General features: G+C 41.0%; 1 protein-coding gene and 1 non-coding gene across 6 annotated transcripts in view; both read right to left on the reverse strand.

Annotated features, from left to right (window-relative positions):
• The window catches only part of LOC122565424 (guanine nucleotide-binding protein G(I)/G(S)/G(O) subunit gamma-7-like), a 189,134-nt gene that overhangs the window by 102,202 nt on the left and 62,289 nt on the right, over nt 1-24,643 (reverse strand). The window contains exon 1 of one of the 5 annotated variants that reach the window (XM_087975986.1): nt 3,993-4,013. The exons of the other annotated variants lie outside the window; for them this stretch is intronic. The gene's annotated coding sequence lies outside the window, so the exon portion shown is untranslated. Of the gene's footprint in view, nt 1-3,992; nt 4,014-24,643 lie in introns of those variants that run through there. 5 annotated transcript variants of the gene reach the window in all.
• On the reverse strand, nt 19,332-19,460 carry LOC122539230 (U6atac minor spliceosomal RNA). Its single transcript, XR_006309010.1, has one exon. It is a non-coding gene; the product is annotated as a U6atac minor spliceosomal RNA (small nuclear RNA).

Genomic DNA, 24,643 nt, shown 5'->3' on the forward strand with positions numbered 1-24,643 from the left:
AAAGGGTTCAGAAAAGATTTACAAGGATGTTGCCAGGGTTGGAAGATTTGAGCTAGAAAGAGAGGTTGACTAGGCTAGGGCTGTTTTCCCTGGAGCATCGGAGGCTGCGGGGTGACCTTACAGAGGCTTATAAAATCATGAGGGGCATGGATAGGATAAATAGATAAAGTCCTTTCCCTGGAGTCGGGGAGTCCAGAACTAGAGGGCATAAATTTAGGGTGAGAGGGGAAAGATACAGAAGAGACCTAAGGGGCAACTTTTTCATGCAGATGGTACGTGTTTGAAATGAACTGCCAGGGAAAGTGGTGGAGGCTAGTACAATTGCAACATTTAAGAGGCATTTGGATGGGTATATGAATAGGAAGGGTTTCGAGGATATGGGCCAGGTGCTGGCAGGTGGGACTAGACTGGGATGGGATGGGATATCTGGTCTGCATAGACAAGTTGGACCGAAGGGTCGGTTTCCGTGCTGTACATCTCTATGACTCTAAGTAGATAAAACATATAGATGAGAACACGTGGGTGAATGACAAAGTGCATGGATGATACAAAGATTAGTTGAATAGTTAGTAGTTAAGGTGGTGGGCTTCAAGGAGATATAGGGTTGGTCAGAAGAGTAGATGATCACTAGCAGGTTGGATGGGAAGCATCTGTTCTCTTCAGTTGGAGGATCAATACAAGGGGTATAATTTTAAAGATGAAGGGCAACAGGTTGAGAACGGATTTGAGCTAAAGTTATCATCATCCAGTGTGTGGCGAGAATCTGGAACAAACTGCCTGGGAGGGTAGTACAGGGAGAAACTACACAACCTTTAAAGAGCATGTGGATGAGCACTTGAGATGTCATCACATGAAAGGCTATAGAGCAAGTGCTAGAAAGTGGAATTAGTGTAGCTAGGTCAGTGCAGGCTTGATGGCCAAAGGGCCTCTTCTCCACTGTATGACTCTGACTCTATAACTAGAAAATAGGTGTGAAGCAAGCACAGAACAGAAAAGATGTGAGGAAGTGTGGATACCAATTCATAGTCTGAACTAAGGTGGAAGACAGATTAATGGTCAAGTAGATAATGGCAATAGAATAAGAAACAAAAGAACGGTCTAAAGGTACTATAAGAACAGCAGAATCATCAACAACTACCGTCCAAAAAGAAGGCACAGAGATTACTTAGACTCAATGCTGAGACTGAAGCATAATTGAAAAGTTCAAATTACATGGAGTTTTGATGAACAATTTACCAAAATGCTGCCTGGACTGAGGGCCTGAGCCATAAGCTAAGTCTGAATATGCTGGATAAAAACCAAAAGAACTGTGAATGTTGCAAATCAGAAACAAAACACAAAAATTGCTGGAAAAGCTCAGCAGGTTTGGCAGGATCTGTGAAGAGAACTCAGAGTTAATGTTTCAGGTCCGGGAATCCTTCCTCAAAACGCATCTGAGGAAGAATCACCGGACCTGAACTGTTAACTCGTGATTTCTCTTCACTGATGCTGCCGGATCTACTGAGTGTCTCCAGCAATTTCTGCATTTGTTTTTGAATACGCTGGAGTTGTTTACCCTGGAACAAAGATCGAGAGTGAACCTTATAGAAGTATAAAAGATTGATAGGAAAGTACATTTTCCATTTGTATAGGGGGTCAGTAACTAAGTGACACAGATTTAAGGTAAGAGGTAGAAGTCCAAGAGGAGAGTGGAGGAGAAATGTGTTCACTCACTGCCCGAGTCAGAAACTCTAACTTTTAAGCAATATTTAGGTATGCACAAGCATTACCATAGCCTCCAGGGCTATAGGCCAACAACTGGAAAATGGAATGAGCATAGTCTAATCTTTGTTGACCAGTGCAGACACAGCGTACTGAATAACCTCTCGTTGTGCTGTAAATGTCTACGATTCAGTCGGAGGCAGAGAACTGAGAGTTAAGAGTGGACTTGTGGTTGAAAATCTAAATGACAAGCAACTAGAAGCCTGAAGTCACACTTGTGGCCTGAATGGGGTCATTCACTAAGCAGCCAGCTAATCTAAGTGAATTAATGGGATGGACTTTACAGTGTGTCATACTCTTTGGGGAGTCTACCCAGGAGAACAACAACTGCTGCACTGAAATACAACAGTCAATTGACTATTAATATGCTGGAACCAGAATATCCATCCCTCTGGCATCAAATGACTGGCATCTAAGAAGTCAACAGCACCAATCAAGAACAATGCCACTGCTGGAACTACACACAATTCCCAATGAAGATCATCACATGGAGCTGGACACAAGTGAGTGAAGGTAATCTTGGAGAGTTGGAATGAGTGCCTGTGCATGTCTGTTGTTTTTTTTTTGGGGAGGGGATGGGTAAAGGGAATGGTTAACACTGATGAGCACAGAGAACCCACAAAACAAATGTCCTTTTTTTGCCCAACAGCAGCTTTTGCAGCTTGATACACAAATTTCCCACATGGCGTGGCAGCCCTTGAAAACTGACTCCTGAAAGCTTTCTCACTGAAAGCTTCTCTCCTGTCAAAACATTTCCAAATCATCACTAGGTTTCTTTTCCTAGGCTAATTAAGTATCCAAGTTACCATCCTCCTTTTATGGCCACGTGCAAATAGTTCCACTCATGGAGGGATTTAAAAAGGTACAATATTCATTAAACAGTACAAATTGAAGTGTTAGGAATCTACTGAAAGGCAAACAAAAAACTTTTTTTTTAAGAAACAAAATGCTAACAGGAATTGACAAGATATATTTCACGACACCACTGTGGAAATCACAACCAGGTGAGAAGGGGGCAACAAGCAAGAGTCCAGTCTGCACTTGGGCTCACATAGCCTGTTTTAGGTTACTGCAAATTATCTTAGAGGCATATAACAGCTCACAGCAAAGACACATTTTGGGACTGTGGTATCACAGAGAGGTAATGGAATTAATGTATTCTAGTATTCAAATCTATACAAACATATTCAAAAATGTTTATGTATATCACAGTAGGTATTTGAATGACTCCGTTCAAAACCAGCAGTCTGAATTTCCCCACCTATTCTTACAATCAATTTGTATTCAAATGGTCAGTTCAAAATTAATTTTGAATTACTTCCTGGAAAAAGTAACACTTGAGAGTTTCTGTTCTGTGTAAAAATATTTTGTTAAACTATCCTCTAAAACATTTCTGTAGAGATCAAAATCTCACCAGTCTAAAACAATTAATTATAATTGATTATTTTCAAACCAAGAATTATCCAAATGAAAAATATTCTTGCTGAATGATTCATTCTTCTACAGCAGAAGCACACAGATCTTTCTGTAATTTCATGAGTTTTGGCATTATGGTTACCCTTTGTAGTTGTATACATTCCTCTCCAACTGTTTTCACTATCAGAAATGGATGAAACAAGATGGGGAATACAAAATTGAGAATAAGAAATATTGTGTGCAACTATCTACTGCTTTCGATAGTTACTGTAGCTTGGCTGCTGCAGAATACATTAAAACTACATTTGTAAAGTTGGAAGCACTGTAAAAAGAACAAGTAACATTTATGTATTTGCAAAACACCTGCTGGAAACAAAGCATTCCTTTTGAAGTACAGGTGTTGATATTGGTCACAATGTTTGCATACACAACAATTCAAAGCAGCAAATTAGATGAACCCTTTTTCATTGTATGCTGATAAAGGAGTGCTGCTCATGACACTGAGAACTTGAATCTTTTTTTGAAAAATCACACCATTAAACAAGTGTTAGAAATGTTGGAAAATCAGAGATAGAAATAGAAAATGCTGGGCATACTTAGATTTGGGAGTACCTGTGGTGAGAAAGAATTAACGCATCTTGTAAAGAAACAATTAATGCAATGTAAAGTTGCACAAAAAAAAGTTCAGTAGTTATGTTGGCGGCAGTGAAGGGCGCGAAGGAGGCAAGGGAGATTTGATTAAAAGGGCACTGAAGTCCAGACAGCTTTAAACAAAAGCTTTGCGTTATTGCTGGGAAATGTTTAATTGTACTCACTTCCTGCATTGTGGCAGTTGCTTTATTGCCTGGCTCCACCTCACTTACAGGAGGTCACATGCTGTTTTGAGTAGCGTCTCTGAGGTTACTGTGTCAAAGTCGGAGAAAGCTTTTAAACCTACACAGGGTTAGCTCAATTTGCTCTTTACGAACTACAGATCAAAGTCTCAAATGAAGATACTCTGCTACATTATAACCTGCCCACGTTGTTTTCTTTTTGTATAAAAGGTCACAACTAGCTCAGCCTACTTCCCACAGATGAGGACCAAGATTAAAATGTTGCATACCCTAACACACTCCATTACTACAATTACACACATGCACATGAATTTCCTTTCAAAGCTCAGCAGATGCTGGTTTTACTCCATCTCTTACAGCCAAGCCCCAATGATTGCAATTCCACAATGTTATTTTGTTCACAGAATGCAAGTACAAGGCGAGATTTGCAGAAGTCAGGTGCGTTAGCGTTCAGTGAAATGCTTTGGAAAGTATTCGGTTTTAAAAATACCCTGGAATTTTAAACTCTTTTGAAGAGAAATGTTTGCCCTTCCTTGCAATTAGGTATCTTTTAGATGCTGAAATTTGCATTTCTTTAACTGTTCATCTACCTTTCAAACTCCTCTCAAAGGAATTGAGATCTGAAGGATTATCCTGGCGTGGTACATAAGTGATTAGTACCTATAGACAAATCCAGACTATGATATAGGGGAAACTGATTAAAGAAAGAGTATGGATAAGAATCCTTACCATAATAATTTTACATGGGCTTGCAAACTGTTGCGGAAGATATTTCCACAATACACAGAGTGCGACCATTGCACACAGTTGAGTGGGATGGATTTTTAGGTTTAATGAGGTGAAAATCAAACATATGGCTTTGTCCTCATGATCTCTAATTCAGAATGCCAGTATAGCCCCATGATCCAAAAAAAGTGGACAGCAACGCATCACTCCTGATTTGCTCCATGTAGATGAGTAAGGAAAATTTCCAGAGTAAATTGTTGAGTGAGTTGACACAACATATTCAACCGCTGATCTGCTCTATTAGCCACAACATTTATGTAATCAAAGTGACTCCTCAGGATATTGATAGTGGACAATTTTGTGATAACAATTTAATTTTCTTTCTTGGCGAGATAGTTAGATTCTCTCATAATGGAGTTGATCAGTCATTGGTCAAATCTAAATAGCATCCAGTTTTTCCCACCTCAAGTTCCTCATTATTGTACTTGAGGAACTGCAATCTGAACTAAACATTATGCAGTCAACAAATGGATTCATTTCTGGCCTGATCATGGATTGATGGTCACTGATGAAGTGAGCTGAGACTTGTACACTGCCCTTGGTAACTGGTGAAAGCAGTGTATGTATTTTTACAAGAATCACAAATGAAACAACCCATAAGTATTGTCTGGGATGCAAAAGATTAGATAAATGCAAATAAACTAGAGGAGGAAGATAATACCAAACTTTTTTGGGTCAGAGTTGATTTCCATTCTCCTGTGTTTTTCAGAAGAGTGACAGATGTAGCTTAGTTTATAACACATTCAACTTAAATCAGAACCAGCAGGCTCAACTTCCATTGCAGAGATTTCAGCACACTCAATGCATTGTTGAAATGTTACCTAAAGCCCGAGCTACTTTGCTGCATAGGGGGTATAGAACCCTGGAGCAACCTTGTAATCATGTCACGGATATTCCTCACTAGGCATAAATAGCACAGTGTGAGCACAGTTCATTAGATAGGAACCCGAATGAGAAACTCAATGTGGAGCAGACTGATGAGTATTAGGTCGTACAGGTTACAGAATAGTCTTTCAATAAATGCAACAGTAACATTGTAATCAGAGGTATACCAGGCTCCAATGTATTGTAATGTTTTGTCTTAACATATAATAAGCAGTGCTTTTAAAAAAAAAGGCCCTAACCTACTGACAGTCACTGACTTTGTCTTCTCCTCGACCAGTCTGACTTGAACCCAAACTCTTTAACGTAGACATAAAACCACATTAACAAAATACTCCCAAAATGAACATTAAAGATGCTTTGGACTATATTGAAAAACAAGAGAATTTTATTCGAATATCCCTGGTAATCACTCTCAAATCAGCAACTTAAAGAAAAATATCTCATTATTCTCATATTACTTTCAGCACAGTGCTTGCTGTTTTTCCCATGCTACAATAATACTTCAAAAGTCCTTTATTTGATGTAAAGCACTTTGAAATGACCAATGTTTGTAAATGCCATCTTTTTAAATTCTAAGAAGTGACAATGTATTTCCACAATCAAAGCTGTAGATATAAAATTAGCATTTCCAATATCAGCAATGTTACACTTCTGCAAAAACAAAATCGAACATCAAGACGTGCGTTGATCTCCTGATTTTAAAAAACAAAAATGCTGGCAATACACAGCAAATCCCACAAAATCACTGGAGACAAAAACAGAATTATGTATTGGATTCTTACTCTTCATCAGAACTGAACAGCATCTGCAATATTCTGTTTTTGTACAACACTTAGCAATGTGCCAAGTACAGCTTGGCAGAGTCTGGGCCACATCTCTGAATAAATCCAAGAGAGTGAAAATCAGTTTGTCACCCTGACCCAAATTGATTGTAATCTCCAGAACATGAAAGTATAAAAGGAGAGCACAGCCATATCTTTACCAAATGTTTGTTTTTATTAAAAAAAAGGTCAATCCAGAAGAATGGCTGGTGTACCACCTTTCTTCTCTGTCCTGCGATAAATATTCTAATTCAAAAACCATTAGCAGATGGGCGGCACGGTGGTTCAGTGGTTAGCACTGTTGCCTCACAGTACCAGGGACCTGGGTTCAATTCCAGCCTCAGGCAACTGTCAGTGTGGAGTTTGCACATTCTCGCTGTGCCTGCGTGGGTTTCCTCTGAGTGCTCTGGTTTCCTCCCACAGTCCAAAGATGTGCAGGCCAGGTGAACTGCCATGCTAAATTGCCCATTGTGTTTAGGTGCATTAGTCAGGGGGAATAGGTCTTGGTGGGTGACTCTTTGGAGGGTCAGTGTGGACTTGTTAGGCTGAATGGCCTGTTTCCACACTGTAGGTAATCCAATCTAATCTAAATTAACACAAAAATCATAGATATTCCATCCAGTAGCTAATTCCCTATTCTCTTCTCCATTTCCAGCAAGTTCTTGAAAAGGTTGGCAATTTCCTCACATTCTAATAATGATCAACTTTTAAGTAAATACAAATTGGATAAATACATGTTATTAAGCTAAATTATCTTACTACAGGTCGCTCTGTTAAAATGAACATTTCGTTAATGCGAATTCACTAACGCAATTGACAAATTGGGGACACTATTTCGAAAGTGCAAACTTTTAAAACGTGTGTTGGCTGTGACATGATTGCATCACCAACAGTTTAAGCATTATTTCTAAAGCACAGCTTTTCTATAATACGGGGTTGCACAAGAACACAACCACCGGATTATAGAAGAACTACAGGTACATGTATAGAGTAGATCAGCATTTTCCGCCTATATTAATGAGCATTTTCCTTTTGAAAAATGCAAGTACTTATTAATCATACTGCATGTCGGGTGCTGGCAGGTGGGACTAGATTGGGTTGGGATATCTGGTCGGCGTGGACAGGTTGGACCGAAGGGTCTGTTTCCATGCTGTACATCTCTATGACTGCAGATGCTGGAGATCAGAGTCAAAAAATGTGGCGCTGGGAAGGCACAGCAGGTCAGGCAGCAGAGGAGCTGGACAGTTGTCGTTTCAGGCACAAGCCCTTCATCAGGAATTGCACACAGGTATCCCTATTTTTCTTTGTGGGAAAGTGTGGATTCCCAGGTGCATTTAAATTCTATTCTAGAGTCTTTATGTTATATTTGCAAGCATCGTTGCAGTAAAGCTGTGAAAAGTGTCATTGGGACGAGCTTTTCATACAGAACAGTGCTATGGAACTTGACAATCTTCTGACCTGCTCAAGCCAAACAAGTTCATGTATTTGTCAGGTGGTAACAAACTGAATAGCTCAGTCTTCAAGATTACTGCAAACCATTCACTACAGTAGTTCCAAAACAATCCCTACACTTCAAAAAGTGGTTGGTGGCTGCAAAATGCTTGGAAATGAGGCACCTGGATGGGTATACGAATAAGAAGAGTTGAGAGGGAAAATGGCCAAATGCTGGCAAATGGGACTAGATTTATCCAGGATATCTAGTTGGCATGGACGAGTTTAACTAAAGGGTCAGTTCTGTGCTGTACATCTCTGTGACTTTATGACATGGTGATGAAAACAGGTAGATACATTAAAGTCCTTTTTTTTCTTGCCTTTAAAGGGCAGGTGGCGAAGGAAAGCATCAAAATTATTTGAGTTCTCCAATAATCAGTGATGGACGTTTAACAATTTCTGGTCAGTGGCAACTCTGGTCATAATTGTAAAGTTCATGTCTCACAAACAGTATTTAAGGGTAGAAGTGGGTTTTGCAGTTTTGCAGGTGAGGAAGGTGCCATAAAATTCCTCGAACAGTTTCCCTTCCTGGTTTCTATCTGCTTTATGATTGAACAGGCCGGGCATATGTCCAGACTATCCTTACTCCAAGGTCCCCATTAGCAGCCATTCGTTCACCTCAGTTGACCATTATCTATTTTATCTGTCTAACTATTCTTCTATCATTGGGCTCTATCCTCCCCCCACTCTAGCTTCTGCATAAAAACTGATTTTTTTTTCCTAACTACCATCAATTCTGAAGAGCAGTCACTGGATCTGAAACATTAGCTCGAATTTCTCTCCGCAGATTAGATTAGATTCCCTACAGTGTGGATGCTACCAGACCTGCTGAGATTTTTCAGCAATTTTTATTTTTGTTTGTAACTGAACTTGCTCTTGCATTGAATTATCATTCAACACTATGACCATACAGAGCATCAATATACAAGTTGTTCACCAAGATATATGATTAACATTTTGCTCCATTCCTACTCAAGCTGCTGCTAATTTTAGTCTTAACTCTTCAACTCCCTTCACTTTCGCAATATTCCTGTTGCCATTTCTGACGTTACACCATTAACCAGTATCTAATCCAAGCTTTCAGAACCACACTGCTAACTTAATTAGTCTTCCTAAAGTTCTATTAGGATTGGATTCCTTTTTTAAAAAAATCCTGACACATCCATTGTGATGAAGCAAACTACAATAGCAATTCTTTTCTTCAACCTAGGATCTCTATCCAATTTTACTGATACTGCAATTTACTGTACCTGTTTGTTTTCCTCCCTCGCAGAACCACAAACAAGTTCATCTTATCCTCACCTTACATTCCATCAGCCTCCAGCTTGATAACACTGACAAGGTAACTTCCCTTTCTTCTCTACTTTCCAAAGTCACTGCTCCCCCTCATATACATCTGTGCACTTAACATCATTCCATTTTGTATGCTGTATTTGCTGGACAGTCTTGTCCACATTAATGTTTGAGTTATAGAGTCATAGAGATGTACAGCATGGAAACAGACTCTTCGGTCCAACCCATCCATGCCAACCAGATATCCCAACCCAATCTAATCCCACCTGCCAGCACTCGGCCCATATCCCTCCAAACCCTTCCTATTCATATACCCATCCAAATGCCTCTTAAATGTGGCAATCGTACCAGCCTCCACCACATCCACTGGCAGCTCATTCCATACACGTACCACCCTCTGCGTGAAAATGTTGTCCCTTAGGTCTCTTTTATATCTTTCCCCTCTCACCCTAAACCTATGCCCTCCAGTTTTGGACTCCTCGACCCTGTCTATTTATCCTATCCATGCCCCTCAATTTTGTAAACATCTATAAGGTCACCCCTCAGCCTCCGACTCTCTAAGGAAAACAGCCCCAGACTGTTCAGCCTCTCTCTGTAGCTCAGATCCTCCAACCCTGGCAACATTTTTGTAAATCTTTTCTGAACCCTTTCTAGTTTCACATCTTTCCGATATGAAGGAGACCAGAATTGCACGCAATATTCCAACAGTGGCCTAACCAATGTCCTGTACAGCCGCAACACGACCTCCCAACTCCTGTATTGAATATTCTGACCAATAAAGGAAAGCATACCAAATGCCTTCTTCACTATTCTATGTACCTGCGCCTCCACTTTCAAGGAGCTATGAACCTGCACTTCAAGGTCTCTTTGTTCAGCAACACCCCCTAGGACCTTACCATTCAATGTATACATCCTGCTAAGATTTGCTTTCCAGAAATGCAGCACCTCTCATTTATCTGAATTAAACTCCATCTGCCACTTCTCAGCCCATTGGCCCATCTGGTCCAGATCCTGTTGTAATCGGAGGTAACCCTCTTTCGCTGTCCACTACGCCTCCAATTTTGGTGTCATCTGCAAACTTACTAACTTGTATGTCTTATGCTCACATCCAAATCATTTACGTAAATGATAAAAAGTAGAGGGCCCAGCACCGATCCTTGTGCCACTCCACTGGTCACAGGCCTCCAGTCTGAAAAACAACCCTCCACCACCACCCTCTACCTTTGAGCCAGTTCTGTATCCAAATGGCTAGTTCTCCCTGTATTCCATGAGATCTAACCTTGCTAACCAGTCTCCCATAGGGAACCTTGTCAAACACCTTACTGAAGTCCATATAGATCACATCTACTGCTCTGCCCTCAATCATCTTTGTTACTTCTTCAAAAAACTCAATCAAGTTTGTGAGACATGATTGCCCCCGCACAAAGCCATGTTGACTATCCCGAATCAGTCCTTGCCTTTCCAAATACATGTACATCCTGTCCCACAGGATTCCCTCCAACAACTTGCCCACCACCGAGGTCAGGCTCACCAGTCTATAGTTCCCTGGCTTGCCTTTACCACCCTTCTTAAACAGTGGCACCACGTTTGCCAACCTCCAGTCTTCCGGCACTTCACCCGTGACTATCAATGATACAAATATCTCAGCAAGAGGCCCAGCAATCACTTCTCTAGCTTCCCACAGAGTTCTCAGGTACACCTGATCAGATCCTGGGGATTTATCCACCTTTAACTGTTTCAAGACATCCAGCACTTCCTCCTCTGTAATCTGGAGTTAATGTTTCTGTTGGCATAGTGGCTCAGTAGTTAGCATTGCTGCATCAAAGGATAGGGATCTCGGGTGACTGTCTGTGTGGAGCTTGCACATTCTCACCGTATCTCCATGGGTTTCCTCTGGGTACTATGGTTTCCTCCCATTGACCAAAGATGAGCAGTGTAGGTGGATTGGCCATGCTAATTGCGCATAGTGTCCAGTGCTGTGCAGGCTAGCTGCGTTAGCCAAGGGAAATGCAGGGTTACAAGGATAGGGTGGGGAAGCGGGTCTGGGTGGGATGCTCTTCGGAGGGTTAGTTATGGACTTGATGGACCGAGTGGCCTTCTGTATGAATTTTATGATTCTACATGAGGATAGTCAAATGCAGCTCCAGTGATTAGGTTAAGGAATATCTCTGATGGGGTCACAAGCATAATCCAAACTCTCAGTCACTTATTTTAATTTTTTGGAGCTACTCCAACTCTGCCTTGGTCCCCTATCCATTAAAATTCATTTATAATGTGCATCATCCTACCATTAGATACTTTGTAGCCTTCAGACTGACCACTGAATTCAACAACTTCAGAACATAACCATTGCTTGTATTTTTTCCCACTAGATGGTTGCTGTTGGCAGTGCTCTGGCTATCACATTTACACCTTTATATCCATCTTTTAAAACCTATGCCTTTACCACCCTTTTGCTCAACACAAATATTCCTTGTGTCTTCCATTCTCATCAGATCTTGCCTTTGGTTTTTTTTCTCTCCCGAGCACCCCATCAGTCTATCCCCATTCATCCTTTAAGGAGGACGTGTATATCTTGAAAGATCAATCAAAATATTAGCTGTTTGCCACTTTTCACAGATGTTATCCTGCCTGAATGCTTGCAGCATTTTTGATTTTCAATTGTCATGTTTTGTTTTGTAAGGAAATTAAAGGTTTATTTGTTCTTTGCAGAGATGTAATAGTCCTTTTTTTTGCATACAAATGAGAAAATTCTGTACACATGAATAAGTTTGAAATAGGAATAGGTATGAAGTCAATAACAGTCTATCAGCTATTATTTTTCAAAGCCATATTTTAAACAATAGTTTTCATAAAACTGCATTTTAACAGTAAATGGCTAGCTGCCATTAACTTTGCTGCTAAAAGGCTTGCAAGTAACAATCAAAATGAATTTTTAAAAATGTTAATAATTATACTACCAGCAAAACCTGTATTATCCTGGGGAAGTAGCCTTTTTCAACTCTTTAGTACCATGTTTTGGGTCCCTAATCACCAACACACACAGTTATGTACACTGCAATGAGGCAACAGTATGCTTTGTTTTTACAGGTGATGTCAATGCTCAAAATAAAACATTTTCACAATTAAACAGCAGTAAGAAAGTTTAGTCTCTCACTTTGCAAGCAATTTGTGTGAAGCTGTTAGCAAAAACATTTGGGAATCTGCCAAATCTCATTAAAGCAGGTATTGTTCTTTTTAAAACAATGACAATAAAACTTTCATCTGGATAAACTCATGAACAAATCTCTAGAAATAAAGGCTTTTAAAAATCTAAACCGTTAAAGCAACTTGGTAAAAAAACCTCCTGAAGACTGCAATCAGGTATACAGTTTGGATACTGTTGGGGGAGATGGCTCACCAGGGAAAGGCAGCAGTAGCCAGGTTCATGGCATTGTGGCTGGCTCTGCTGTACGGAAGGGTGGGAAAAAGAGTGGAAGGGCTATCGTCATAGCGGATTCAATTTGTAAGGGGGGGTAGACAGGCGGTTCTGTGGTTGAAAACAAGACTCCTGAATGGTACGTTCCCTCCCAGGTACACGTGTCAGGGTTGTCTCAGATCGGCTACAGGACATTCTGATTGAAGGGGGCACCAATGATATTGGTAATAAACGGGATGAGATCCTACAAATAGGATTTAGGAGCCAAGTTAAAAAATAGGACCTCAGAGGTAGTAATGTCAGGATGGCTACTAGTGCCACGTGCTAGCCAGAGTAGAAATGAAAGAATAAACAGGATGAATGAATGGCTTGAGAGATGGTGCAGGAGGGGCTCAGGTTTTTTGGACATGGGGGAATCGGACATGGGGGAATCGGTCCTGGAGAAGGTAGGACTATTACAAATCAGATGGTCCACACATGGGCAGGACTGGAACCAACGTCCTAGGGGTGCTTTTGCTAATGCTATTACAGAGGGTTTAAATTAATGTGGCAGGGGGATGGGAACCAAATGAGGAGGTTAGTGGATAGTAAAGAGGTAGTAACTAAAAGCCGATAAGGAACTAGATAATAAGGTCAGTGTGACTAAGGACAAGAGTAGACAGGGAGCAGATGATGAACGCAAAAGGGACAGGTGGCCTGAGGTGCATTTGTTTTAATGCAAGTGTAACAGGTAAGGCAGATGAACTTAGGGTTTGGATTAGTCCCTGGGAGTCTGATGTTATTGCTATTACTGAGACATGGTTGAGGGAAGGGCAAGATTGGCAACTAAATATTCCAGGATATAGATGCTTCAGGCAGGATAGACAGGGAGGTAAAAGGGGTGGAGGAGTTGCATTTCTAGTCAGAGAGGAGATCACAGCTAAGCTGAAGGAGGGCTCTATGGAAGACTTCAGCAGTGAGGCAATATGGGCAGAGCTCAGAAATAGGAAGGGTGAGGTAACAATGTTGGGGCTGTACTACAGGCCTGCCAACAGACGGTGTGAGATAGCGATACAAATATGTAGATAGATTACAGAAAGATGTAGTAACAACAGGGTAGTGACGATGATGGGAGATTTTAATTTTTCCACCATTGACTGGGAATTACTTAGTGTTAGAGGTTTCGGTGGAGCAGAATTTGTAAGAAGCATTCGGGAGGGTTTTATGAAGTAGTGTGTAAAGAGTCCAACTCGGGAAGGGGCCATACTGGACCTGGTGCTGGGGAATGAGCCTGGCCAGGCGGTTGAAGTTTCAGTAAGGGATTACTTTGGGAATACTTATGGATCACAATTCCATAAGTTTTAGAATTCCCATGGACAAAGAGGAGTGGTCCTAAAGGGAGAGTACTAAATTGGGGGAAGGCCAGCTACAGCAAAATTCAGCAGGAGCTGAGGAATGTGGATTGGGAGCAGCTGTTGAGGGTAAATCCACATTTGATATATGGGAGGCTTTTAAAGAAAGGTTCATTAGAGTGCACCACAGACATGTCCCTGTGAAAATGAGGGACAGAAATGGCAAGATTAGGGAACCATGGATGACAGGTGAAATTACGAGACGAGCGAAGAGGAAAAGGAAGCATACATAGAAGGTCTAGGCAACAGAAAACAGACAACGCTTTGGAAGAATATTGGAAAAGTAGGATCAGTCTGAAACGAGGAGTTAAGGGGGCTAAAAGGAGTCTTGAAATATCTTCAGCAAACAGAAAAATCCCAAAGCATTTTATTTGTATATAAACAACAAGAGGGTAATCAGAGAAAAGGCTGACCCACTCAAGGGCAAAGGAGGAAAGTTCTGTATGGAGTCAGAGAAAATGGGTGAGATTCTTAATGCATACTTGTATCAGTATTCATTGAGAAGAGGGGCATGACGGATGTGGAGGTTAGGGATAGATGTTTGATTACTCTAGGTCAAGTCAGTATAAGGAGGGAGGAAGTGTTTGGTATTCTAAAAGGCGTTAAGGTGGAGAAGTCTCTAGGTCTGGATGGGATCTATCCCAGGTCACTGAGGGAAGTGAGAGGGGAAATAGCTGGGGCCTTAACAGATATTTTTGCAGCATCCTTAAACATGGGTGTGGTACCGGAGGACTGGAGAATTGCTAATGTTGTTCCAATGTTGAAGGAGGGTAGCAGGAATAATCCAGATAATTATAGACTGGGGAGCCTGACGTTAGTGGTAGGAAAGCTGCTAGAGAAGACACTGAGGGATAGGATCTATTTACATCTGGTTTTGTGCAGGGAAAGTCACTTCTTACAAACTTAATAAAATTCTTTGAGGAAGTGACAAAGTTAATTGATGAGGGAAGGGCTGTAGATGTCATATACATGGACTTCAGTGAGGCATTTGATAAGGTTCCACATGGTAGGTTGATGGACAAAGTGAAGTTGCATGGGGTCCAGGGTGTCCAGGCTAGATAGAGAGAGAATTGGCTGGGCAACAGGAGACAGAATGGTAGTGAAAGGGAATTTCTCGAAACGGAAAACTGAGACCAGTGGTGTTCCACAGGGATCTGTGCTGGGACCACTGTTTGTGATATACATAAATGATCTAGAGGAAGGTATAGGTGGTCTGATTAGCAAGTTTGCAGATGACACTAGGATGAGTGGAGTAGCAGACAGTGAAGGGGGCTATCAGAGAATGCAACAGAATATTGAGAGACTGGAGAGTTGGAGGAGAAATGACAGATGGAGTTCAATCTGGGCAAATATAAAGTGACGCATATTGGAAGATCCAATTCAAGAGCAAACTATATGATAAATGGAAAAGCCCTGGGGAAAATTGATGTACAGAGAGATCTGGGTGTTCAAATCCATTGTTCCCTTAAGATGTGCTAGAGTGGTCAAGAAGGCATACATCATGCTTTCCTTCATCGGTTGGGTATTGAGTACGGGAGTTGGTAGGTCATGTTACAGTTGTATGGGACTTTGATTCAGCCACATTTGGAATACTGCATATAGTTCTGATCGCCACATTACCCGAAGGATGTGGATGCTTTGGTGAGGTTACAGGGAAGGTTCATCAGGATGTTGCCTGGGATGGAGGACACTAGCTATGAAGAAAGGTTGAGTAGATTAGGATTATTTTCATTAGAAAGACAAGGGTTGAGGGGGGGACCTGATTGAGGTCTACAAAATCATGAGAGGTATAGACAAGCAGCATTTCCCCCCCCCCCCCCAGAGTGGGGGACTCAATTTCTAGGGGTCACAAGTTCAAGGTGAGGGGGGAAATATTTAAGGGAAATATGCATGAAAAGTTCTTTATGCAGAGGGTGGTGGGTGCCGGAACACGTTGCCAGAGGTGGTGGTAGAGACAGGCACAATAGCATCATTTAAGATGTAGCTGGACAGATACATGAATGGGCAGGGAGCAGAGGGATACAGATCCTTGGAAAACAGGCGACAAGGTTTAGATAGAGGATCTGGATCGACACAGGCTTGGAGAGCCGAGGGGCGTGTTCCTGTGCTGCAATTTTCTTTGTTCTTTGTAAAATTCAGCAGGCTGGGTTCCAATTGCAGTTCAGAAAGTTTCTGTTTCCCCCTGTGCAGAAACTGGGCATCTCTTTCCGACATGCAGAATTTTACGTAATCAGTAAGAGAACTGATGAAAAGCGATGAAAGCATTGAGGGTAAAAGGCAGGAAGTATACACACGGAAAAATGTCATAAAGAAACAAGAGTGACAAATCCTGTATGACCATTCAAGCAAATTAAATTCTGGAAATCTCATTTTCTAAAAAGCTTGATTAATTGGTACAATATTAAAGGCTAAGTATTCATGACAGAAACCTTATCACTCTTTTTTGCAACAGTATTATAAATAAGGAAGAAACCCTACGAGCAACCAAGTCATTAGACTTCATGCATGACCCTCAGTTGTGTTGACAAGATATCTGCTTAAGAGAACACTGCAGTTGAGCAAACCAATCTAAGTGCATGTTTGCATAACCTCAAGGATTGTAGGAGAGCAACTTTAGCAACATTACCCATTATATAAAGATGAGCAATGACAGTTAAAGAGATAAACAGAAAATGTCAATTGCACAATACTTACTGTTTTGAGTCACAACACTGGCGGAAGGCTAATTTTTATGGTATTTGGCAAGAATTTTCAAAAGCTGATTGGGTACAGATGTCTGCAGGTAAAGGGATGGCTACAAAATGGGAAGCCTTCAGAAATAAGATAACGAGAATCCAGAGACAGTATATTCCTGTTAGGGTGAAAGGAAAGGCTGGTAGGTATATGGAATGCTGCATGACTAGAGAAATTGAGGGTTTGGTTAAGAAAAAGGAGGAAGCATATGTCAGGTACAGACAGAAGAGTTCAAGTGAATTCTCAGGAGGAGTATAAAGGCAATAGGAGTATACGAAGAGGGAAATCAGGAGGGCAAAAAGGGGGCATGAGATAGCTTTGGCAAATAGGGTTAAGGAGAATTCAAAGGGTTTTTACAAATACATTAATGATAAAAAGGTAACTAGGGGCAAATAGGGCCCCTCAAAGCAGTCTTTGTGTGGAGCCGCAGGAGATGGGGGAGATACTAAATGAGTATTTTGTATCAGTGTTTACTGTGGAGAAGGACATGGAAGATATAGAATGTGGGGAAATAGATGGTGACATCTTGAAAAACGTCCATATTACAGAGGAGGAAATGCTGGATGTCTTGAAGCGCATAAAGTTGGATAAATCCCCAGGACCTGATCAGGTGTATACTGGATCTGTGTGGGAAGCTGGGGAAGTGATTACTGGGCCCCTTGCTGAGATATTTGCATCATCAAAAGTCACACGTGAGGTGCCAGAAGACTGGAGGTTGGGTAACATTATTTAAGAAAGATGGGAAAGTCAAGCCAGTGAGCCTGACATCAGTGGTGGGCAAGTTGTTGAAGGGAATCCTGAGGGACAGGATTTACACGTATTTGGAAAAGCAAGGACTGATTCGGGATGGTCAACATGGCTTTGTGCGTGAGAAATCATGTCTCACAAACTTGATTGAGTTTATTGAAAAAGTAACAAAGAGGATTGATGACAACAGAGCGGTTGAAGAGATCTACATGGACTTCAGTAAGGCGTTCGACAAGGTTCCTCATGGGAGTCTGCTTAGCAAGGTTAGATCTCATGGAATACAGGAAGAACTTGCCATTTGGATACAGAACTGGCTCAAAAGTAGAAGATAGAGAGTGGTGGTAGAGGGCTGTTTTCAGACTGGAGGCCTGTGACCAATGCAATGCCACAATGATTGGTGCTGGGTCCACCATTTTTCATCATTTATATAAATAATTTGGATATGAACATAGGAGGTATAGTTAGTAAGTTTACAGGTGACACCAAAATTGGAGTGTAGTGGACAATGAAGGAGGTTACCTCAGATTAGAGCAGGATTTTGATCAGATGGGCCAAATGGACTGAGGACTGGCAGATGGAGTTTAATTTAGATAAATGTGAGGTGCTGCATTTTGGGAAAGCAAATCTTAGCAGAACTTTGGTAAAGTCCTAGGGAGTGTTGCTGAACAAAGAGACTTTGGAGTGCAGGTTCATAGCCCCTTGAAAGTGGAGTTGCAGGGAGATAGGATAGTGAAGGTGGTGTTTGGTGTGCTTTCCTTTATTGGTCAGAGCACCGATATAGGAGTTGGGAGGTCATGTTGCCGCTGTACAGGACATTGATTAGGCCACTGTTGGAATATTGCATGCAATTCTGAACATCTTTCCAATAGGAAGGAGACGTGAAACTTGAAAAAGTTTCCGAAAAGATTTGCAAGGATGTTGCCAGGGTTGGAGGATTTGAGCAATAGGGAGAGGCTGAACAGGCTGGGCTGTTTTCCCTGGAGCGTCGGAGGCTGGGGGAGGTGACCTTACAAAGGTTTATAAAATCATGAGGGGCATGGATAGGATAAATAGACAAAGTCCTTTCCCTGAGGTGGGGGAGTCCAGAACTAGAGGGGATAGGTTTAGGGTGAGGGGGGAAAGATGTAAAAGGGAACAATGTGGCAATCTTTTCATGCAAAGGGTGGTGCACGTATGGAGGAGTTAGCTGCCAGAGGAAGTGGTGGAGGCTGTTAAAATTGCAACATTTAAAAAGCATCTGGGTGTATATATGAATAGGAAGGGTTTCGAGGGATATGGGCCAAGTGCTGGCAAATGAGACTAGATTAGGTTAGGATATCTGATCGGCATGGACGAGTTGGACTGAAGGGTCTGTTTCCGTGCTGTACATCTCTATGACTCTATATAAGCACTTTACAAATGACTGAATAAAATTATAAAATCAAAAGTGTTGCTATTACCATCACATTGGTAGTTCCATGTTATATATTATCACAGCACCCCCCCCCCCCACCCCACCCTACCCCCATCACATTCCTAACAGAGTCTTAAATGATAAGATGAGAGGTAGTAGAAGCCACTCTTAATATTCAGTTGAAATGTTTCTTCTGTTTAGTTTTAGGTTGCGCTACTGCTCATGGGTTATGGCAGGATTTGAAGCCAGGCCCCAAGAACATAAACTGAGCTTCTGGATTAATAGTCCAGCGATCAGCTGGTTTTTGAACCCATGCATTCAGAACACAATGGATTAGTAATCCATCACTTTAACCACTTGGCCACATCATCTGGGACTAATGCCACTAAGTAGATGGAAATGCCTTAACCATTTGTGTGCTGTAATCCACGAGGACTTTGTCCATCCTCAAAGGGGAGGGCTAACCTTCTCTAATAGACTGTCAGTAACCACCTTGTGTGAGCCCAGATAATCTTATCAGCACTTGTGTAAAATCACTCATGCACACTTCCTGTTCCAAACGAATTAGCTCCAGTTTTTAATCTTAAAAATGCAAGTTCGAAATTTTATTTATCAACTAAATTTAAACTCCTTCAAATATTCACTTGCCTCAATATCTGGCTGTAAAGTTCAATTATTAATTACGGTCAAAAAACAAGTTGCTCAAATTTGGGACTGGATCCATGTGGGTTTCAAAATACCTCTTCACCAACTCACCAGTATGCAAAGGGATTTTTATTCAGCAGATATTCAATTGTAACAAAATTAAATGAACTTGAGTTCAGTGTGGACAGAATAGTATGTGTTGCTAGTATTTGGTACTCCGGTCAGAAATAACATGACTGAAGCGTAAGATTTTTCTACAATAAGCGAGAAATATTTTATATTTTTATGTAACTTGCTTCCTCATCATAATTTGATATTCATGTTCAAGCACTAGTTAGTGCTTATTTCAATATCTTCAATTTCCTTTGCTCATTCTCCCAGCGCAGTAATTTTCTGTAAGTCAAACACTTAAACAGATCTGAAGCTGTTACTAGAAAGAAAGGATTCAAACAAAAACATTGAAAATATAAAAAGGTTTATTTCTAGGAACTCCACTGTGCAGTTACATACAAGCAGACAATTTAAAAAAAAATCTATGCCTAAATGGATACTGAAAGCCCTGATAAGATACAGAATATACATACTGAAGAATTGTAACATCTCATCATTTCAGAGCTTGAGCAATCCATTTCCTTTTCTGCACACAATTTTGACCCCATTTCACTCTCTGCCATGGTGGGATTCAAAACCATGTACTCAGAACAGTAGCTGTGATTCTGAATGATGGCTTTGGTAACATTGCAATTCCACCCCATCCCCCAGTACATGAGTATAAACCCCCTGCTGTTCTTCAAAATAGCACCTGTATGAGATACCACACAATTTTACAATTAATCCAAAAGATGGTTATTCCAACAGTGGTCTCTGAGCACTACATATATAGTCTCTATGGTGACTACTTGAATAAAGTTGCACTCATTTTGTTAGAGTGGGTCTTAATTCACAATCTCTTGACTCAAAGCCAAAAGGTGCTATCTGCAGAGAAATTTCAAAGATTAATTTCAAAAAGCTCAATAGAAGGGAAGAATGCTACTTCACATTACACAAATATTAATTATGTACATTCAAAACATTAATTCTCTAGTGCAGGAGAAGCTGGAACAAGGCAGTTTTGAAACATCATTGCTAGCCACCTTCACTGCTGTAAAATGTCAACAATCAAGCAAAACCAAAGTTAAAAAGGTTAGATTGTACAAGGATATACATATATGAGGGGGAGAGAAAGGGCACACTGAATCAGCAGTGGTCACATCACCCCCTCATTTATCTGTCATCAAGATCCTCTTGATTCTCAGACTTTTGACTTATGAGGCACTTCTACAGAAGACTTGCATGCTGGTAGACTGCAAAACTGCAAAAGCTTTTGATAAAATTTGTTTGAAATTTGACTGTGGTTGACATTCTTCTACACTTGGTTTATTTCAGTTTCAGAAAGCTTCAGATTAAAGTTGCACCCAATTCAAAAAACTTCACATTATATACATAAATTAATGCATATTGCATTCCCAATGCAGAAGATTTACAAAGTATGTTTCTGAGACTGGAGAGTTTGAGATATAGAAGAGGCTGATTTGGCTGGGGCTTTTTTCCCTTGAGCACTGGAGGCTGAGGGGTGATTATATAGAGGTTTATAAACTGAGGGGCATGGATAGTGTACATAGTCAATTTCCTTGGGTGGGGTAAGTCCAAACTCAGAGGGCATAGTTCTAAGGAGAGAGGGGGAAGATTTAAAAAGGACCTGAGGGGTAACATTTTCATGCAGAGGGTGGTGCGAGTATGGAATGAGCTGCCACAGGAAGTGGTGGACGTGGGTAAAATTTCAACATTTAAAAGGCATGTGGATGGGTATATACAGATGAAGGGTTTAAAAGAACATGGGCCAAATGGTTGAAAATGAGACGAGGTCAGATTGGGATGGCTGATTGGCAAGGATGAGTTGGACCGAAGTTTCCACACTGTATGACCTGGGCAGGAAAAATTTTAAGTAACCATAAACCACTGCAGTTCACCCAACCCTACATGGTAACCAGATTCTTTAATAATATTAGATAACAAGTTTATTGAGGTTGAGGGGGGCGGGGGGGTTCCAGCCATGGCAATGTTAGCACCTTCTTTCAGTTTGCGCAATAACTACAATGGGATAGAAAGTGGATTGCTGCTTACAGATTTCCACCTCCACTTCCAACCCACATTACATCTACCAGTCTGGTTGACATACATAAACCCACAATGTCAAAAGTCAACATACAGACTTGCAGAAGGTACTGAAATACTTTGTTACCTTGACATTTATCATTAAGTTACAAATAAAAATGCAATTAAGTCAAAAATCAAAGATGTATGCAAGGTCACTTGCTTATGTTTGGCTAGGTATGGCTAGCAGATTTAAACCACCACCAGAGCAAAAATACCGTGGACACTGAAAATCTAAATTGAGCAGGTCAGACAACATCTGTAGAGAAAGAAGCAGAATTAATACCTTAGGTCAATAACCTTCCTTCAGTAGAAAAACTAATGCTCCAGACCTGAGCATTTCCAAATTTCAGATTTGGACACGCATTTTGATTTTTCTTCTTCTTCAACATGATGCAATTGCACCCTCTAATGGGCATAAAATTCCATTATGTAATTTAACGTGCAGAGCATGCTCTAATAGTATTTTTAAGTTAAAGCAGTTTTAAAAGTAAAATTAAAAAAAGGACTGCTCCCCAGGATCTCCACTCTTGCTCTATCCAGTTGCTGCACATGTAGCAAAAATATCATTGTTACCTCATCACTGGGCATGTACCAAGAATATTTCAATATTACTGAATTCGGTAGTATGACAGAGTGGTCTGTGCAAAATTATGCTTTACTGGTGTATTATTTTAAACATATTTAACAATCATTGAACATTTACTTATAATGTAAGCATAAGTGATAGAAAAAAGGCAGATAATGCATATGAAAATGAAAATAGAAAATAAAATTTGAAGCACGCATTGGTTCAAACAATATCCATAGAAAGACAGTAGTTAACAAGTCAAACTATTGGCCCTTTCTCAAGCGCTGAAAAAAAAGAGTATAAGAAAGGATACATAACCCATAAAATGACAAATGTATCTGTAAACTGGAGAACGAGCATGTCACATGTATTGAATTTAAGTAATTAGACTTTTGTCAAATTGCAATTCAGTATTAGTTCTTAACATAAGCATTGTTGAAGAAAGGAGGGTGAGAGAAAACAGGGAGCTACAAATCTGTTAGCCTGATGTCAGCAATAGGGAAAACATTAGAATCTATACGGATGTGGTTTAGAAAAAAAATGCCTGATAATATCCTCAAGAATCTCTTAAAAGCAAAATCTGAGGGGGAAGATCAGAGTATGTGGTGTATTTGGATTTTCAGAAAGGTTCTGAGAAAGTGCTACAGAGGTTAATAACCAAAATTAAAATGCATGCGATTGGGTACAACATAGTATGGATTGAGGATTGGTCAAAAGATAGAACGCGAAGAGTAAGAATAAAAATTAGTCATTTGGTGAATGACAGGCTGTAACCAGTGGGGTACCAAAAGAATCAGTGCTTGGGTCCCTATTGTTCATAATCTATAATTATTTGGATTACGGGATTTGCAAATGATACAGAACTTAGAACATAGAACATAGAAGAATACAGCGCAGTACAGGCCCTTTGGCCCTCGATGTTGCGCCGATCCAAGCCCACCTAACCTACACTAGCCCACTATCCTCCATATGCCTATCCAATGCCCACTTAAATGCCTATAAAGAGGGAGAGTCCACCACTGCTCCTGGCAGGGCATTCCATGAACTCACGACTCGCTGAGTAAAGAACCTACCCCTAACATCTGTCCTATACTACCACCCCTTAATTTAAAGCTATGCCCCTTCGTAATAGCTGACTCCATACGTGGAAAAGGGTTCTCACGATCAACCCTATCTAAACCCCTAATCATCTTGTACACCTCTATCAAGTCACCACCAAACCTTCTTTTCTCCAATGAAAACAACTCCAGGTGCCTCAGCCTTTCCTCATACGATCTTCCTACCATACCAGGCAACATCCTGGTAAACCTCCTCTGCACCCGTTCCAGTGCCTCCACATCCTTCCTATAGTATGGCGACCAAAACTGCACACAATACTCCAGGTGCGGCTGCACCAGAGTCTTATACAACTGCAACATGATCTCAGGACTCCGGAACTCAATTCCTCTACCAATAAAAGCCAGTACGCCATATGCCTTCTTCACCGCACTATTTACCTGGGTGGCAACTATCAAAGATCTGTGTACATGGACACCAAGATCCCTCTGCTCATCCACACTACCAAGTATCCGACCATTATCCCAGTACCCCATCTTTTTGTTACTCTTAACAAAGTGAATCACCTCACACTTAGCTACATTGAACTCCATTTGCCACCTTTCTGCCCAGTTCTGCAGCTTATCCATATCCCGCTGTAACCTGACACATCCTTCCTCACTGTCAACAACTCCTCCGACTTTGGTATCATCCGCAAACTTGCTCACCCAACCTTCTAGCCCCTCCTCCAGGTCATTTATAAAAATGACAAACAGCAATGGTCCCAAAACAGATCCTTGTGGAACACCGCTAGTAACGACACTCCAAGATGAACCTTTACCATCAACTACTACCCTCTGTCTTCTTCCAGCCAGCCAATTCCTAATCCAAACCTCCAACTCACCCTCAATGCCATACCTCCGTATTTTTTGAAGTAGCCTACCATGGGGAACCTTATCAAACGCCTTACTAAAATCCATATACACCACATCTACCGCTTTCCCCTCGTCCACCTCCTTAGTCACCTTCTCAAAGAATTCAATAAGGTTTGTGAGGCACGACCTGCCCTTCACAAAACCATGCTGACTATCCTTGATCACATTATTCCTATCCAGATGTTCATAAATCCTATCCCTTACAATTCTCTCTAAGACTTTGCCCACAACAGAAGTGAGACTCACCGGCCTATAGTTACTAGGGTTATCCCTACTCCCCTTCTTGAACAAGGGAA

This window comes from Chiloscyllium plagiosum, unplaced genomic scaffold (genome assembly GCF_037043375.1).
Source record: "Chiloscyllium plagiosum isolate Xiang-an unplaced genomic scaffold, Cpla_swu_hap1 HiC_scaffold_28, whole genome shotgun sequence".
Lineage (NCBI taxonomy): Eukaryota > Metazoa > Chordata > Chondrichthyes > Orectolobiformes > Hemiscylliidae > Chiloscyllium > Chiloscyllium plagiosum.